The following is a 19,434-nucleotide window of genomic DNA, read 5'->3' as shown; positions in this document are numbered from 1 at the left end:
GTCTGGAGCACAGGTCTGATGGGGAGCGGCTGAGGGAACTGGGGGGGTTTAGTCTGGAGAAGAGGAGGCTGAGGGGAGACCTCATGGCCCTCTACAACTCCCTGAGAGGTTGTAGCAATGTGGGTGTCGGTCTCTTTTCACATTAACAAGCAATAGGATGAGAGAAAAAGGACTCAAGTTGCACCAGCAGAGGTTTAGGTTGGATATTAGGAAAAATTTCTTCATGGAAAGGGTTGTCAGGCCTTGGAACAGGCTGTCCGGGGAAGTGGTTGAGTCACCATCCCTGGAGGTATTTAAAAGCCATGTCGATGTGGCGCTTAGGGACATGGCTTAGTGGAGGGCTTGGCAGTGTTGGGTTAACAGTTGGACTTGATGATCTTAGAGGTCTTTTCCAACCTAAATGGTTCTATGATTCTGTGAGCTGTTAGAGCCTCTTCAGGCTTTGAGGAAGATGAGAAATAGGTGATCACACAAGACTTTTCACTCTGGACTAACTGATTTTGATACCCTGGAAAAAGAGCTTGGGAGAATCATGTCACTGAAGGAGACCAGGGAGTTTGTCATCATTTAAATGTCAGTTTCATAATGTATAATCTTGGATATTATGGGATAACTTTGAGAGAATTGTTTGTTTTTGATGGTCTGTTCTCTGTTAGATGGTCAGTCTTGGAGTCCACGGTATGTGGTGTTATATTGAAGAAAAGCAGAGGTGTTATATTGAAGAAAAAAGCTAAAAAAACATGGTTAATCTTCAAGTTTGAATACCAGCAAGGTATATTAGACAACTTCTTTGTGTAAAACAAGCAAATAGTGTTGTTGACATGAACTACTGTAGGAATAGAGTCTACCATCTCTTTGGCCGCATCAGCCAGACTTCAATAAATCACCCCAAGGGCTGTTTCCCTGCTCAGCATCACCTCATTGCAGCCAATGCACTTGGATCTTTTTCTTTTTTTCCAGAAGGAGAAACCACGTGTATTTTCACTTTCTTCAGCAAGCAAAGTTGCTTTTGCTCAAACTTTTCTGAAAATTTCCAGCACTGGGATAGATTCTGATAGAATTCCAGTTTGCAAGGTGGCAGATCTGGAAGGTGCCGTATTTTTGCGTGCAAACACGTAGTCTGGTGTATTTATGTTTGCTGTGAAGGGGCTGTGTGGTCGCAGGCAGCCCAGCGTGGCCTTACTCATCACTTCCAAGTTAACAGTCCCAGTGCCTTTTGGCAGCCCAGGGTATTAGCGTGGTATGGAGCAGATGCTCTTAAACTTCCAGCCCGCAGTACAGGAGCTCTTTCTCCTCCAGCTGAGGCAGAAGTGGCACTGGCTGGCTCTGCACAGAACTCCAGAGAAAGGGCTCTAACTGCCTTTTGTTCTGCTTTCAGGTTTACCGCCAGCAAGAGTCAGCTCGCAGCGGTCTGGAGCAGCTGTGCCAGGAGTCCTCTCGCCAGGGGCATGCACTGGCCACGGTGTCCAAAGAGAAGGAGTTCCTGGAGCATGAGGAGGCTGCCCTAGAGGTGCGCCTGGCAGCCCTGCAGCGGGACAGACAAGGCCTGTCAGAGCAGCTGGCAGAGGCCAGGTAAGGGCGGGGAGGAAACCCTAGGCAGGACATTATATAATGTCTGTAATTATAAAGGTGGTAATCATTCCACGAGGATTTATTGCATCCTGTGTGCTTTTCAAATGTTTTCACCTTCCACGGGCAGAAAATGAAAGAATCTTGAGCAAAATGAAAAAAAGTATACTATGATTTTAACGTTGTTTTCCTGACAGCTCAAACTAGCAAACATCTCCTGGGCCTCGGGCTCAGGTTTATGTCTCCCTGCACATTCCTGTGTGAAGTCCAAAGCAAGGCAGCTTGGCTCTGAATTGAGCAATAATTAAACCCTGCAGGCGTTTACTGAAACTGAAGTTTCTCTCTGGTTTTGGTTTCTTGTTCTATGCATTTGAACATAGATCTGTCCTTATCAAGTAGTTTGGCTGTCGATGGCTGTTCCATGCAGACGTTGTGAGTAGGACACTGCCATCTAGGGTGGAGCCAGAGGCTGGTGCTGCAGATCTCGAGGGCCTTCTGGTTGGAAGGTAACTCTTGTTACTGTGGTGCAGGACCCAGGGCTGGTTACTCCAGCAGCTGGGAAACCTCTTTTGAATCCTCACGTCTCTGAGGATTCTTGCCCATCACTGATGTCTGCGTCCTGTACTCCTTACCACCTGCTGTTTAGAGACAGATGTGGAGAAGTTACACAGAGAAGGAGCAAGATTCTGTCCTTCTGCCTTTCTAAGGTCATATGTGATAAGTTCTGCTCAGAAAAAAAAAATGGAGTTGTTTGTCATCCTTGTAGGTGTTTTTTAGAAGACTCCTGAACTTGCAGAGCTGTACAAATGATGTTTTAGACATTGTTTTTCATGTTTCTTGACTTTTACACTTTATTACTCCAGAGTATGTCGTTAGGATGGCTGATAAACACCCATTTTGACTCAGTGTTTCTTGAGAGCTGCTGCTTCTTCTGAGCTCCAGCTTCTCTTATTTGATCCAGCTGAGTTATGTTTGGTCAGTTATTGGGCTGTTACTAAAGTATTAAATGTTCATCTCCTTTTTAAAAATTTTTTTGAAAAGGGATACATTATTTTTTGAGAAGATAAATTAGTTCTGAAGAACCTTTGACAATAGATAAAAATTCAGCAACTGTTCTTGGCAGATGTTGTTCTCAAGAGCCTTTTGTTGTCACAGTTTTGGACTCGATCTTTTCTGTTCTGTTTTAGAGACTGATTCTGTTTATCCTAAAATGGAGCATATTTGCTTTGGACTGCCAGAGATTGGCACAATCAGAAATATGTGCTTGTTCTCCTTGAAGATACACCCTCCATTGTCCATCCAAGCAGTGAAATTCTACTGCTGTGGTTTTTATGGCACCCCCGTCCTAGCGAGGCAGTGCTGTGTGTTGTGGGAACCTGGCACGCAGGGCGCTGTGTTAGATCAGGGAGGTCACTTCAGCTCCTGGTTCCAGAACCCTCATGTCATACGCAGCAGTTGGTTGAAGTCTGTGGCTGTAAGAATTTGGCTCTGCAGTACTACAGCTTCCATTTTAGAGAGCAACAAGTCACTTGGGCTACTGCCTCCTTAGTTAGCAACACTTAGAGAAAAGCAGCAAGTTTTTCTCTTGAACTTTCAACAGTTGAAACTGAAGGCTGCCCGTCTCTCCTTTCAGTGGTCCTTGTTCAGATAAAATCTAGTTCAGATTTCTTACGAGTGCTGCTCCAAGCGAGAGATCCTACTGTATCATCTGATGTATTTCTTGAGTCCCTTTTAAATACAAGGAGTCTGGAAAGTTACTTACCTATAGCTACACTGTGAACAGCATTCAAAAAGTCACCCAGGGAAATAGTCTTGTTCTGTCCCCCTGCAGAGCAGCTTGGAAGCGCTGATGAGCTGAGGGCTGTGAGCAGAGCCCGGGCTTTTGCTTGTTGGCCCAGATTCTGGGCACAGCTACCCGCGTGTCAGCCAACAGCAATTCCAGATTGGGCCGTTGAGATCAAATTCAGCTGTGCTTTCTGTGTTATGCTGGGTCATAAGCAAAGCCTGGGCATCCCCCGGAGGGGCCGGCATCGCTATTTTAAATGGCAGAAATATGCTTTCTGTATACAAGTTTCCTTGCAACCCATCTTCTGTACTCAGGGGTAGGGATCTTGAATGACTTCTTACTGGAATAACTCTCAGTGGGCGTCAGGAGCAACAAACTCATTTCTCTCTGTACTCACAACTCACAGGTCAGTGAAGGAGACGCTGGAATCCAGCCTGTTTGAAGCTCAGCAGCACTTATCTCAGCTGGAGATCACCAGGAGTCAGCTGGAAATCCAGCTTCACACAGTCACGCAGGCCAAGGAGGTGATACAAGGTGAGAGCCTCCTGTCTCTGGTGATCCCCCTGCTAGGGAAGATGGTATAAAAATAGCTCTGTGTCCGCAGTGCTTCTGAGGAGTGAAGGAGATGGAGGCAGATCTCTCCTGCACTGGAGTTCAGATGGCGTAAGGTCAGTGAAGTCAGAACCATTGTGTAGACTCTGAATCTTGCTGTTTGTCCTGTTTGCAGGGGAAGTGAAGTGCCTTCAGTGTGAGCTGGAAGCAGAGCGATCTCTAATGAGGCAGGAACAGGAAAACATGGCACAACAGCTCTTGCAGACGGAACAGCAGTGTAACAATACCCTCAAACTGCAGCAAGCTGATCAGGAAGTGGAAATAAACCAGCTCCTACAAGACCTGGTAGGAAACAATATGCTTCTGAATTCTTCAAGCAAGCTTTGTGGGCTGGCTTTAGAAGAGTAATCACCTGAGTGTGTGAAATGGGAGAAACCATCTGTCATAGGTCACACCTTGCTGACCCCTAACCCCCAACCCCTAACACCAACCTCCTACCCCTAGCCCCTAACCCGTAACCCTAACCCCAAACCCCTAACCCCAGACCCCCAACCCCTAATCCCTGACCCCTCACCCCTACACCTAACCCCTTCCCCTAACCCCTCACCCCAACCCCTAACCCTTACGCCTAATGCTAACTCCTAACCCTGACCCCTGATCCCTAACCCCATCCCTAACCCCAACCCCTAATCCCTACCTCTTACCGCCAGCTCCTAACCCCAACCCCTCCCCCTCCTCCCTACCACCTACCCCCTAACCCCCAACCCTCCACCCTAACCCCTAATCCTAACCGCTACCCCTAACCCCAACCCCTAGCCCCTAACCCTATCCCCTATTCTCCCTAACCCTAAACCTTGTACTTGAAGGCATGTGAAGACCCCCAGGACTCTGCCAGGACAGTAGAAGCAGCCACAGATTCAGTGTGGGCCTAAGGCAAGTTTAGCTGGAGGTTGGGTGCTCCCCACCCAAAGCCTGTCAGGAAAGGGGTAGGATCTTACAGACTCCTGTCTGCCATGAAGTAGACTCCTCACATTGCTGCCAACTGCAGTCACGGGAACTTTCTTCCTTTCTTTCTGTCCTGTCACCGTCATCAGAGGTGTTATCTCTGGGCTTGACGCATGTGGAACAGGCCCCTTGTTCCTGGTACTTCCGTTCGTGGCCTGTCTTGTGACTGGGGCATCAGGGTACCGGTCTCTTTCTCACCCTGCAGTTCATCTACATCTTTTCACTGATGGAAAGGGATGTGAGCTTTGAAAATAGACTCTAAGAATAGAGAGAAATCCTGAGGAGACAGGTGCTAGGAAACAGGCAGCCATGGAGAGAGGAAGGTAACATCTCCTTTTCATAATGGTTGGACTCAATGTTCTTAAAGGTCTTTCCAACCTAAATGATTCTATGATTCATCCACCTGCTGACCCACCTTTTAAGTTCCTTGACAGGACGTGATTTATGGAGAGCACAAAGCCATTGTTGTGCACTGTTGAGGTGGGGGGTTGTGAGAGGGATGAAGCTTCACATTTGTTTTGAGGAGCGTGGCTGGGACTTCACCTTGAAGTCTTTCCCTCCGCTCCTCAGGCAAGCGAGTGGGAAGGGCATCATTCAGAGCTGCAGAAGATACTGGAGCAATGGGAAAAAGAGAGGGCAGAGACAGAAGGGGAGCACGAGGAGAAGCTGTTTGATATGAAGCAGAAAGTTGCTACCACGCGAGCTCAACAAGAGGAGGAACGAACCAGAGTTGAAAATGCCAAGCAAGAGGTACAGACTGTGAAAGGAGAATTTGTGTAGCTTTTTTGCAAGGCTAGAGCCGTGGGAGATGTCTGGATGTCAGGCTGTGTGGAGCATGCCCTACATGTTTTCTACATTGAATTTGGTGAGGTGAAAGGCAAGCAGGGTTCTCTTTGGGACTAGGAGTGAGACCTGTCAGAGGAAGCCAGGCAGAAGCATCACCTTTCAGTTGAGATTTTTGTGCTGCTATTGGTTTTTTAAGACTTACCTCAGAGTATCTTCACAGTTCTCTTTAACAGTCCTCCTTTGATCTGTACTGATGCATGCTTATAACCTTAACTCCGTTAAAGACCAAACGGAATTTGTAGGACTGAATCCCCATGAGGATGGGGTTTTTGTTTGGGGGGGACAGGGGGGCATGGCAGGATTGTTGACAAAAGAAAAACAATTTTCAAGACTCCTCTGAAATATTTCTGAGCAGTAAAACAGGGGTGTCTTCTGGGCTGTTTTAAGTCACTTGCTGGTAAGCTCTTTTGTGCCCAGATCTCCTGTGCAACCCTGTCACACAGTGAGAGTCCTCCCTGTGTCCCACCCAAAGTCCTCTTCACGGAGTCTGCCTGGGAACAGCAGTACCCCCAACTGTGTCTACAAGTATTGAAATGCCAGGGCAGTGCTCAGAGATGTCAGTGTGTCCCTGTCATGTCAGTACTTTACCAAAGTCTAATGAATACCTTAAAAATGAAGTAATTTTCACCAAACCCCACTTGGAATACATGAGTTTTCTGAAGGAGCTGCTCGCTTCAGCCCTCTGGCAGCCCTGCATTTTCTCTGCTGCTAACTAGGTGTAAAAGTTGCTATTGAAAGACAAACAGGACACAGCAGAAGATGAGGGACACCCTCACCAGCAAGGCGAGACATTTGAGAAGTGCCACACATTTTCCTGTTAGATGTTTGTTGGAGGTTCAATCACAGGGGGACTGTGGCTGGACCATGTTCATACGGCCAGTCTCACTTAGGAAGCTGTGTCTGCAAGTGGGCAGAGAAGGGCCTGGGAGAGCAGCAACACGGCGCTTTGAGAACGCGTCAGCCCGTCGGTGTTGGAGCCTTGCCACACAAATTCTGTGTGGGAAGTTTAAACCTGTCTTCTCCTTGTTTCTATGCAGGTCCTGCAAGAAAAGGAGCATGAGAAGAGTGCTTTATTAGAGACACTACTTCAGCCTCAGGGAGAGCTAAGAGAAGCCAACCAGCAGCTGGAGCAGCTCAGGCAGGAGGTGAAAGAGCAGCACGAGGATGGGCAGGTAAGTCTGACTAGTAGGGTGGGTTGAAGGAACAGGCCGTTGGCAACTGGACGTAAGCTGAGAGAGGCTGAGAGACCCAGGTAACAGAGTGAAGGGCAGTGACAAGGAAATAAAGCCTAAGTGCTGTGACTGAGGAGGCAGGGACTGCTGCAGGCACTGAAAGCCCAGAGCCTGATGAGCTCCAGAGATCAGCAACAGGAGGGAAGTGTTACAGTGGAAGCAGAGCTGGGTAGAAAAGCAGAAGTGGCTGAATGAATGTGATTTTGAGACAGAAAGAAGAGAAAGCTGGACCTGATGGCAGGTCCCAGCAGCTTGCTCTCCATTTGTGTTTGCAGAACATCACAGAAAAACTGCAAGCAGAGCTGCAGGAAACTCAGAGTAAGATCAAGGCAGTGGAGAAGAGGCACAAGGAAGAAATCAAAATAATGAAAGAAGAAATTAATGTCCTCCTTCAGCAGAGGGATGCTCTACAAAACCAGGTGAGTGAAACAGCAGTAGCTACTCCAGTCATCAACCAGGTGGTCTCTCCCCATGGCAGAGCAGCAGGGGATGGGGTGAGTCCCTCTGGCTGCCATCACACTGTGGTCTCCATCTCAACTGGGCTGAAGGAGACTGACCGGCCAGCTGCTGCCCTGGACAGATGGGCTGCTCTTTGTGCCTGTTTGCCAGCACTCATCAGGATGGATTTCTGCTGGCCTGTTACTGCCAGCCTTGTTTTTTAAGGTGCTTTTTCAGATGAACATGGTGACCCACTTAGATTTTTAAACAAGCCAGCTGTATCCATTGTGGATCTGGTATTTTCATGAAAGGGTGAAATTTAAAGTTGTTCTTTCCCTTTCCTCACAGTATATGATATGGCTGACAGTGGCAAGCTGTAGTCTTTGACTGCTTTGTTGTGTTTTACTTGAGGTGGAAGAGTTGACATCTCAACTAGCAGCCTCCAAAGAGTCCCAGCAAGTGATTGGCCACAAAGCTCAGCAAGATCCGAGTGAGGCACAGGAACTGTCAAGGCAGAAGGTGCTGGAGGTTGTGCACGTCCAGAAGATCCTGGAGGAGAAGAGGAGTCAATGGGAGAAGGTAGAACATCAGAACAAGGAGCTGCAAGTGTGTTTGCAGTCTTTGGAGGGGGAAAGGAGTTGATGAGAAGTGGAGCATCACAACACAGAATTTCAGGCTTCGTTGAAGGTCCTAGAGAATGAAAAAGCCAGGTAAATGAAAGTCTGTGAAACTCTCTGTTCTGTTTAATGGATTCCCTCTTTCAGATCTTCACATATCCAAGTGGCTCTGGCAGCATTTCATAAAAAGCAGAATTCTGAACTATCCATGCAGATATGTTTCATTCTCTTGATGTGGTGTTTCATTTTCTTTTAATCCTTCAGTTACAGTTTTTCTGAAGACAGTCACTTTTGGAGTAGTCCTTTCCTTAAAAGGAGGTGTTGTTTTGTTAGGTCAGCATGTTAATGCTGTTAAATGAAACTTTCAGGGGTTTCAAACCTGAAACACACCAAAGGAGGCAGAACGAGCTGAAGTGTAATGAGCTAGATACATCCATCAGCTCTGTCTTGGGTCTAGTAAATTTTAAACATTTGGGATGTGTATCAGTCTTCCATCCTGATACCTTTGGTTAAAACCATGATTTTGAACTAAGCCAGATTCCCCTCTGAGGCACCCAAGAAATAAGCATGTTTCTTACTGCCATCTGTTTCCTCATTCCTCAAAAAATCCCAGCCGGTGTCTGGAAGGGCTTGAGCAGGGTCCCTGCGCGCCTCAACAGTTACAGATGTTACTGACTGTCCAAGGAATGCAAGAAAGAAGATGAAGGGTAGGTAGGGTACTTCACCTGGTAAAGTCTTGCCAGCCTTCAACACACACCTTCATTGAAGAAGAGAAATAAAAAGCTGTGCCCTCTTGCTTCCCCCATGAGGGATCTGGCGTCTTATATAAGGATCTGAGTATTTCCTCCAAACCTCCATTACTGCTTCTGGTATCAGCCTTCATTTCTCTAGCTGAAAGTAATATGGTGCTGCAAGTCTTGTGAAACTGCCCAAAGATCACCTGGCTGTCAGTTGCTGCTGTTCCTACCAGGACAAGTTAGGGGAAGAAAATGTCTCTTCATTATTGACAAAACCTTTCCCTTGGAGTCTCATTAGTCAAAAGAAAAATCTTCCTCTGCCCTAATGTCTTCATTTCAAGACTTTGTTGTGTTTCTATTCACATTCCCATCTCAAAAAAAAAATAGGGTATTTAGCCAATAATTCACCTTTCTTCTGTGGAAAAAAGCGTAGTGGGCACGTGCTTGGGTGTGGTTGTCAACCTGGCTGAGGACTGAACAAGCAGCCTAGTTGTTCAGACAAACCTCAGCAGACAAATCATTTTTCCCCTTTGGTGGTGGAAGTCCTAAGAGTTTATTAAATGTTATATACCATGTAGTAATGAGTTGCTCTGACTTTCAGGCTGACTGTGTCTCTGGAAGAGAAGGAACTGAGCCTCAAAACCCTGGAAGAAAACAACCTTGCCCAGCACAACAAGGTGTCTCAGCTTCTTTCTGCTCTTCGCCAGGCCGAGCAGCTCCATTCAGACCACAGAAGAGAAATACAAGAGCTCAACAACCAGGTGACCTGTGCACTAGCATCCTCTTCTCCAGGGACATAGAATACCACCTTCAGCTTGTAGGCCTCAACTTGTTTTCCCTCCCAACAACATGCACTCCTTCTGTGGTCTGCCCAGAGACTGCACACTGAGGCTGGATCTGCTGTGTTCTGCCTGGGTTTTCCCTGGTTCTCTCATGGTTCATGGCATTGAAGACTCCTTTGGAGCTTCTCAGTATCTCTGTTCCAGATGTTGTCCCCAGATGGTGTTTCTGCCCCTGCCAGGCCCTGAGCAGTCTGGTGAGACAGCATTGGTTATGGCAGTCTGTGGGAGCACTCCCAGCTCGGCCGTTCAGCTGGCATTGGGGAGGTGCCCCATGAGGGGTGCCGATTGTCTCCCCTTTGCTTCTAATCTCAAGCGTCCCTGGCAGCCCCACTCTCCATGCAGGAATGCTTCATCTGCCCCCTCACCCTGCCAGCCAGCCCCTCGCACCCTCACACACACAGGAACCTTCATTTCTGAGGTTGGAAAGCACGAAAACCTGACAGTGTGACCATTCCTTTGGGGATGGGGAAACTTCCTTCAGGCCCCTTAGCCTCCAGGTACCTGTTTGTAGCTTGTTTTGCTCAGTTTGAATCCTTGCCCTCGTGCGTTCTCTTTCCAGTGTGGTTTTTGGCTTGAAGTAATTCCTCCTTGGCCCCTTCCTCTATCCCGCTCTGTGCCTCAGCAGCAGCGCTGTCCCTGAGCGCTGTGCGTCTGTGTTACAGGTGCAGTTGCTGCAGGAGGAGGCTGGCCTGGCAGCTGGGGAGGAGCAGCTGCTGCGGGATCTGGAGGAGTCCCAAGCAGGCGAACGGCGCTCGAGGAACTCTCTGCGCATGCTGGAGGCTGAGGTGTCTGAACTGTGTTTGAGGCTCTGTAGCACAGAGAGCAGAGCACAGGCATTGGCCACGGGGTGTCAGCAGGCCAACAGTGCCAACCTCGAAGCCCGATCCCAGCTGGACAAACTGCACTTGGTTCTCCAGCGCACGGTCTGTGACAGCAGAGACTTAGTCCCTTGGAGTTCAGACAAGTGTGGGGCTGGGTTCACAGGTCTGTAGGCGGGTATAGGGGAGCAGGTGCAGGGGGGGTGGTTCTTTGTAATCCTGATGTGACAGACCTGTCCTGTCAGTTTAGGCTGATTCAAGCCTTGGGAAGTCTTGGAAGCCTGACATCCCTGCAGAGACAAGTCCGTGTTTGTATGTGGAGAAATGACCAGCATCAGAATGAAATAGGGCCCAAGTCCCAGGGCACGTGCGTCCTTCCTTGAGGCAGTGCTGACATTAGTGGTCATCAAAATAATGTTAGCCCGGGACACACGTCTTGCTGTAACATGAGCTCTAGGATGACATCAAAGGCACTGCCACCTCCTCCTGTGCATAAAGAGGCCTTGTTTGTTGGAGACCCTTTCGGTTAAAGCTTGCAACAGAATGGCTTCTCTCTCCAGAGCAGGGTCATGCCTGGGGCCCAGCTGTTTCCCAGGCCAGGGACCTCCCTGCAGAGCTCACAGTGGACAGAGTGGCCGCAGCCCTACGAGACCTGCGTCAGCACCTGGAGCAGACTCAGCAAGATCTGGTAACTTGTGTCTAGTGCACCCAGAAATCCCGTCCTGCTGCTGCACTGAACTGACAAGCAGAGTGCCCAAGCCAGAATGGATGTAAATTCTTGTGGGCCAGGTTGGCTTGCTGCCACGGGGGAAAGGAGAATCCCCATCCCATGTACCATTACTGCCCAGCTGCCCCCTCCCACCTTGGCTGTTTCTGCCTGTGTGTTTGTACCTCTTTGTCTCCCGCCAGCAGTGGCTCTGTGAGGTGATGCTTCTCTTCTTACCTCTTCCAGAAGGATGCAAGGAAGAAGATACAGGACTCGAAGCTGGAGCTGAGCAAGAGGCAAGCTGAGAAGGAGTATTTCAGTGCCTGCAATCAAGAGCTGCAGAAACAGTTGGCTCAAAGCCAGGAAGGTACAACTTCCCTTTTCCAACCCACTGACCCCATCCTGTCTCACCAGTGGGGGTCTCTGATACCACGCAGAGGAAAAATGCAGTGCCCAGAGATGGGAAGAGGAGAAAAACAACAAGCCTGAGACTTATCGATAGAACTACCAGGGAAAGACTTTTGTAGAGAAAGATCCAGTGTCTGGCAGTGCATCTGGCTGTGTGACTGGTGATAATGTGCAGAGGTGGTGCCTTTCAGGTCCCACGTCACTGCTAAGTAGGTGTAGCGTGATGCCTCACAGTATCCTTCTCTGTATGGTCTTTGAAAGTACCAACCTCAAAAAGCCTTGTCTTTGTCGACTTCCTTTTCCTCTTACATGGCAGACTCACAGAGCATGAGTTCAGTGTTAAGTTCCTGTGGTATTGCATCCTTCCTTCTGCTGCTTTTCCTCGTTCTCTGGTACCTCATGCTTCTGCATCCTTCTTACCTGTTTTCTTGCCGATACTGATTTGGTGTCTGAGCTCACAGCCATAGAAAACACAATTTTTTACTTCCGTAGCCTTTGGTAACATGTTCATGTTGTGTTTATAAACTGGTTTTCACATGTAGCTGGTTGCCTTTTCCTCTAATCTCCAGGCCATCCCAGAGCCTCCAGGGCTATTGCCCTCTCTCTATTATAGCTGGACAGACATTCCTTCTCCTTTCTCTGTCATTGCTTTCCCACTCCCCACATCAGAATTGGGTTTTTATCTCATTGTCATGTTTTCCTTGTCCCAGACTGCAGGAACAGGGAGGTGTGGGCATTGCTCGTTGCCTCCCCCACAGGCTGTCGCCTGCTCATGTAGAGCCTTTACCTGTTCAATATTTCTTCATGTTCCCTCTCTGAGATGGAACTGCTGATCATTTTTCAGAGAGTTTTCTAGGCCTTGGATCACTGCTTTTTTCTGGAACATTCATAGTTTTTACTACATATGTTACATATGATAAAGCTTATATACTTGAAATTCTGCCATTGGATGGATCCTGCTTGTCCCACTAGTCAGTTCTTTCTATCCTTAGTTCCTGTCTATTAGTTTAGTGTATTAGTTTAGTTTTAGTCCTGTCTATCTGTAGTCATCCTTGATTCAGGTCTCGGTACTGGTGTGATGTTCAATTGTTTTTTCCTTGCCGTTGTCCTAGTACCACTGAATATTTCCTTTCTTCCTTTTCCTGCCAGTGCACAACATATTCCCCTAGCTTCGTTCTTTTGAACAAATACCAAAGCACATCTTCAAGCACAACATTGACAGATCTGTTTTTTTCTGTAAAGTCTCTTAAGTCTTCCTGGTCAATGAACTGTGTCACAGTCAGTCTTCACTTTTGCTTCTTCTTCCTTTTCCTTTAGGACACTGGATCTGACTCTCACGTCCTGTCTCTGCCCGTGTTTCACTGATGTCAGTTCTACCTGCTTCTCACACTGTGGGTGATGTGCTGCCATGCCCTTAGCCCTGCCCTTTCAACTCGCAGAAGAGCAAGCACATTTTCATATTCTCCTGAACCTTGCCACTCTCATTCTTCTTCTATTCTCTGCCTGGAAGTTTCCTTTATTTATGTGTGCTTTGAAAGCCCTTGTGGGCTTAGGGCCTGGAAAACACAGACAGGCAGGTAAGAAAATGGTGTTTTCTCTGTAGGATGCAAATCAGTTTGGTTTTGCTTTGCTTGTCATCTTCTCCTTCATCTTTCCTGCTGCAGAGACACAGATGGCAGAACACAGGAAGAACTCTCTACAAAGTGCCTTGCAGGAGGAGGCTGCTGCTCTAAAGAAGGAGACTGTGACTCTACATCAAGAGGTGGCATCTTTGGAAAGGAAGCTCGAGACCACTGAGAAGCACAGAAAGGATGTCCTGGTGAGGATGGCAGATGCCATGAAGAGCCATTTCTTACATATTTTTTGGCCTTCTGTTAATAATTTTAAGGAGCAACTTTTTCCAGTGGAGATCTGATTTTAGGTGGTCTTGTACAAGTGCAGTCCAGATCTGAGAAGGCAGAGAATATGAAAATGCTCACGAAGCTTCCCTCATTTTCCCCTTCCATTCATCATTCCTGTTTCCCAGACTTGCTCTCCTGCCAGGCCAGGTAAGCTGAATTAGCAGGGTCATCACCTTGGGTAAGAGAAGGCAGTCCAGAAAGGAGAGATCATTGACATGACCAATATCACAGACTTTGTGGAGAGACCACAGACCACCATAAGAGCAGAAGAATATTGTTTAAATCAGTGGCTGTTTTTTAGTTTAACTTTTCCAGTTACATCCCTCTGAATAAGTAGGGAAAGATGCTGTAGTCATATAAAATTCAGTTAAGATTCAGGGTGTTTATTTTCCTCTATTTTGACGATTTCTCCCCTTGAAGCTTAAGTCAAAGTAATTTTCAAACTTGTCTCTATTTACATTGCATGGTTCGGGCTATTATTTGTGTCCAAATCCGTATTTAGATTTCTAAATATCTGGATCAGAAAAAAGGGGTGAGAATACAAAAGTTTGCTAATAATAGAAAGCTGTTCAACATTACCACTGAGAGCAGACAGTGGGAAAAAAATAGAGACATTTGAGAAACAAAAGTGCTGAGCCAGATAAATATGTCTGCCTGCAAGGGGACAGCCAGTCCTGATTTGAAACACAGAATGACAGTCTGTGCTCTGACCATCCCTCCTTCGAGAGGCCACAGTGCGGTTCTGGAGGATGGTACCATGAAAACACTACACAGTAGAGGTCCAAAAAAACCCCCAACCCCAAAATGGGAAATCAAATGTCAGGGTTGTTCTCTCTTCCCTTCCTCCCTAATAAAGAGAACATCATCGTGCCACTGCCTAGATCATGCTTAGTCTGGACTTTAAATCCTGGCTGCAGTTCTGCTGGCTCCTCCCCAGAAGAACATCCCAGAAGTTCAGAGAAGGGCAAAAAGGCAGATAGGCCAGTGGGACTCTGAGGGAAGAAATAGCCATCCTGCAGAGAATGGTTTCAGAGAGGGACACGGGCCGGTTTCATCATCTATGAAGGATTCTAAAGGTGTTTCCCATAAAGATACAGGAATATATATTCCTACAAATACATGACCTGCTTGGCCAGAGAAGCCATGCTTGCAGCCAGCAGGTTTGCCTGTCTGTATAGCTCCGGCCGGAGACCATTCACCTGCTAGAATGTTTTCTGTCAAGCCCAGAACTACTGAAGGAACTACGGAGCTTGCTGTTAAAATTACCTCAGGTGCAAAAGCTGGGGATGGGTAATTGGTTCTCTCTTACCTGGGCAAACCTAGCCAACATGTTGTGGTTAGGATTTGGCATGGAAAGGAAAGGGCACAATTGAGCGAGAGTAATGTACTAAACTGTGGTGGTTTGACCTTGGCTAAATGCCAGGTACCCACCAAGTCGCTCTATCACTTCCCCCCACTTCCCCTTTTTTTCTCAACAGGGCAAAGAGGGGAAAGAAAATAAGATAGAAAAAAAACCCAACCCTTGTGGGTAAAACAAAAACAGTTTTAATATAAGCAAAATGAAGCAAAGGTCCGTGTGCGGAAGCAAAAAAAAAAGAAAACAGATTTATTCTCTACTTCCCATGAACAGGCGATGTCGGGCCTTCTCAGGAAGCAGGGCTCCAATACTCATAGTGTTTGCCTCGGAGGACCAAGGGTGACCACCCCCCCCCCCCCCCCCTTCCTCCTTTTTCCCAGCTTTATACTGAGCAGACGTCATATGGTCTGGAATATCCCTTTGGTCAGTTGGGGTCAGCTGTCCTGGTTGTGTCCCCTCCCAAGATCTTGCCCACCCTGTCCCACTGTGGGGGGGAAATGTCAGAAAGAGCCTTGGTGCTGTGTAAGCACCACTCAGCAGTAGCCACAGCACCAGTGTGCTATCAACACCCTGCCAGCTCCCAACATAACACAGCACCATGAGGGCTGCTACAGGGGAAAACCAATTCCGGCTCAGCCAGACCCAGTACATAAACTTAGTAGAATCGTATCACAATGGCTGAACAGCAGCTGCACTGATGGTGCTTAGAGGATGCTTTCGGAGATTTAGACTTCTGAGGTACAGCTTTTCCAGTGTATTGAAAGGAATTGAATTGGTCTCATTGCCTGATCTGGTTAACGGCTTCCTTGTGCATTCAGGACGTCCTTGTGCTGTGGTTCAAAAAGCAAGAAGGCAAATTTGTGTGGATTTCTCCAAGGTGATCTGGAGGAGGGCCCCTAGGGAGAGAGTGTGTTGTCTTGGCCTGTGGACAGGAGGAGAAGGGACTTAGCACTGTCCATGCCTTGGGCCGGTCACTCTCCCAGACTTGTTGATTCTGGCCCTTCCAACCCTGATGTGGCAGCAGCTCACGTAATCCCCTCTCTGTACCCAGCAGGCTGCTGCAGAAGGGGAGCAGCTCTCATGGCTCTCGGAGAAGAGACTCCTGTCGCAGCGGCTGGAACGTCTGCAGCAAGCGGTTGCAAGGCTGGAACTTGAGAAGAAGGAGCTGAAGCAACTCATTGCTGAGCTCAGGAGGACTCTTGAGCAGGTAAAACCGGCTTTCACTGCCTCTGCAAAGCCTCACGGTCCTCTGGAACACAACACAATTCCTCAGACAGCACTTTGGAGTCCTCTGCTTGTTTCCTTCCCTCTCCCACTTTCCCCTGTGGACACACACTTTGGTATTTTCTCTCTCTTCTCCCACCCCATTGCCTTCACAAATGCACATTCACTCCAGTACCACCCTTCTTGCCCCAGTGTCCCCATACGCACACACATGTCACTCTCGTGTCAGGAACTGTTTCCTCTTGCTCTTTCTCTTCCATAGTCTACTTCGAGTGCTTTTTGCCCTCGCTGTTCTCTGGTGCAGTTCCAGTCTCTGAGCAGAAATCTCCCTGCCGTGATGTCCAGAGGTCCTTTCGCCCCTTGTTTGGTGGCAGCTTTCTGTGACCCTTTCTCCTGTCTGACCTGCAGGTGGAACGTGAACGGAGGAGACTGAAGAGATGTTGTTGGTCACTGCCAGATGCACGAGGATTTTCCCTTTCTGACCAGCACTAGATCCCTGCTTCTAGAGAGGTGAGAACAGAGTCTTACTTGGTGGGAGGAGGGTCTGGCCATACAGAGGAACGATGGCAAATCCCAGTGGCAGCAGCCCCCCAGTATAGACCCAATAGAAGTTGAGTACAGACCATGGCCCTGACCAGACTGGAGACTAAAAAGAAATCCTTGCGTTTTCTTCGCAGGAGGAGTCTTGGGCTCGCTGCAGTCACTGATGAGCTGAGTTGCAGAACCAGGTGAGGAGTAGGAAAGCTCTCATCAAAAGCTGCTGTGCCCGTACTGATGGGCACAACTTTGCACAACTCTACAGCCCGAGTTCTGTCTGGCTGTCAGGAGGTGAGTGCAGCAGTGCTGGGAGGGCCCCGTCAGACACATCTGTTGGCCATGGCCAAACGACATCATTCACCTGGGTCTAGTCTCTGACTTGCCTAAAGGTCAGGCATGGTGGGAAAGAGATTGAAAGAAATTCCCTTTGCAGGGCTGGCTGTCTGGGTTTCACATCTAGTCTGCTCTCGATGCTTAGCAGATTAGGGTCCCCTTCTTTATCTGGTTTGGCTTTATGTTGACAGACCTTGGTACTGTAATTCAAATGTAGCAGGTTCCATAAGCCACAGAACTCCTTTAGGAATTGCTTCTGTTGTTTGAGTTCACATGCCAAGAGAATATTTTCATATTCCCAGCCTGAGGTTGGGGGTGGCATTCCCATGGGGAACACGGCCCTTGGCAAAGCTCGTGTCACTTTGAGAACAGAGGAAAGCCTCTGACCTGAGCTGTTTCCCCAAAACAGCAAAGCCCCGAGCGCTGCTCCCAGTGCTGGCGTCTCCCACTCTCCAGAGCAGGCAGAGGGCAACATGCCAGAGCTGCTGTGGCTGCACCGCACTGCAAACCTACTGGGGGGTGGGAGCAGCGGGGTCTGTCCCACCAAAAACCCAGCAGGCACCACCCCGTGTTGCCAGGAGATGGTAGAGCTTGAGGATTGTCAAGGCCTCGGCAGTCCTCATCGAGTTACACTCTGCTCATTTGTGAAACGCTCTAAAGTTAGGAAAAATGAGGGTTTGCTCCCTTTCCGTGTGCTAGCTGTCAGGTTTTTAAGCCAGACCCTGCAGAGCAGTTCTTCACTGCCTGGTGTAACCAGTAGAAACTTGAATTGTTGCTCATCTGAGCTCGGCTCAGGGGACTCTGGGAACCTGCTGCTCCCTGCGGCACAAGGACACAGCGTCGGTCAGGGCTGGAGGTAGAAGGTGCAGCCGGAGCCGTGGAGCTGCGGCTGGGCCTGGCGCTGGGGGCTTGTCTGAGCTCGGCCTTTTGCCTCTTCCAGGCGTCCCTCCTGCAGGCACAGCCGGCACGAGACCCAGCAGCCGAGCAGGACTCTATTGGGTGCTGTGCGAAGAGCAGCCGGGAGCTGTCGGACCTTCCCCCAGAGCTGTCTTGCTCTGTAGCAGTTGGGCTCAGGGAGCCCGAAGCTGCTGTGCTGGGAGCAGAGACTGGGAACCCGGGTCCCCTCCCTGAGCCGCCGTGTCCTGCAGAGGGACAGCTCTTGGGGTTCCTTTCTTGTCTGCCCAGAAATGTGCCATGTTTTGCTGTGGGGAATGGGGGTGCATTAGTTCTGTTGGATTTGGAAGCATCTCCTAGTGACAGAGATTTTAAAAATTATTTTTATAAAAGAAATTTTGCAGGACTGCACTTTTTCACCATTTTTTGTCACCATCCCTGGGTGTGTTTAAGGGCCATTTGGATGAGCTGTGGGGGGATGTGGTGTAGGGGAGAACTTTGTAGAGTCGGGCTGAGGGTTGGCCTTGATGACCCCGAGGGTCTTTTCCAACCTGAAGGATTCTGTGATTCAGTAGCAAAAAGCAGGCGGTAGGTAAATATGTGGTTTAGGGAGAAGGTGACCCCAGTTTTCGCTGGCCCAAGGAAGCTGTTCCAAGCTCCTCTCGAGCTCTATCCGCAGCTGCTGGCGGGGCAGAGAGGGCAGTGGGGGCGTTACCCCAGCGAAGGGGGGAGCACAGGGCGGGGATGGGGGGGCAGGAGGGGGGGTTTTTCCTCCCTTCCAGCCTCAGCACAGCAAGCGCCGGTTCGCTTCCCGAGGTGGCTGATCTGCTGTCAGTGAGCGGCTGTGAGAGCAGCCTGAGGGCAGCCCGGGGGGTCTCGAGAGGGCACCGGGAACCCAGCCCCGACCGGCCAAAGCGGGAGGTGGCGGCGGGGGCGATGTCAGCCCGCGTGGAACCGCGGGGTTGGGGGGGCTCGGAGGGGACCTGCCGGGGCCGGGGAGGCCTGTCCCGCACCGGGAAGGGAGCCCCAGCCCGGCCTGCCAGAGCCCTCGGCCGGCTCCAGGCCGTGCTGCCGGGGGGGTGGGGGGGTGGTGCCCGAAGTTCCAGAGATGGACTCTCCAGGTGGATCCCACCTCGCCTAAGATCCAACACACGCACACAGCATTTGGGAAGTTGACCAAGTTGGGACGGTTCTGGATCAGATCCCGTCTATCATGCCAGTGATGGGAGTGGGTTAGGGTCTGGGTGCCAGCAAAGGGCACAGGTGACAGTGAGGGTCTCAGCTCCAGCCGCTGGGACCAGGACCAGTAGGTGTGCCCCGGGTGCAGCTACTGGAGGAACTGGGATGAGTAAAGTGAGCAAGTTGTGGCAGCAGCACACGAAGCAGGACTGCAGGTCACAGCCTGTGGGCCTGGTGCTGCCTCTGGGGAGCCAAAGTGATTACATCTCCCACAGACAGCAGGGAGAAGTGCTGGAGATGTCACGTCTTAACAAATTTCAAGTGGGGGCGACTGGTGAGGAGGAGGTCCTGGGTCCAGGCAGGGTATCGGGCACAGGCTCACGCTGGCATGTGGGGAATGTGTGGGTGTGGAGCGTCTGTTGGGTAAATGTGTCAGTGCGTGTGTGTGCACAG

At 49.3% G+C, this 19,434-nt stretch overlaps 1 pseudogene; it reads left to right on the top strand.

Annotated features, from left to right (window-relative positions):
* The window catches only part of LOC141946966 (uncharacterized), a 28,505-nt pseudogene extending 9,996 nt beyond the window's left edge, over positions 1–18,509 (top strand).
* The last annotated feature ends 925 nt before the right edge of the window (positions 18,510–19,434 follow it).

This window comes from Strix uralensis, chromosome 9 (genome assembly GCF_047716275.1).
Source record: "Strix uralensis isolate ZFMK-TIS-50842 chromosome 9, bStrUra1, whole genome shotgun sequence".
Taxonomy (NCBI): domain Eukaryota; kingdom Metazoa; phylum Chordata; class Aves; order Strigiformes; family Strigidae; genus Strix; species Strix uralensis.
The sequence above is the reverse complement of the archived record's forward strand: the minus strand, read 5'-3'. Positions and strand labels throughout refer to the sequence as shown.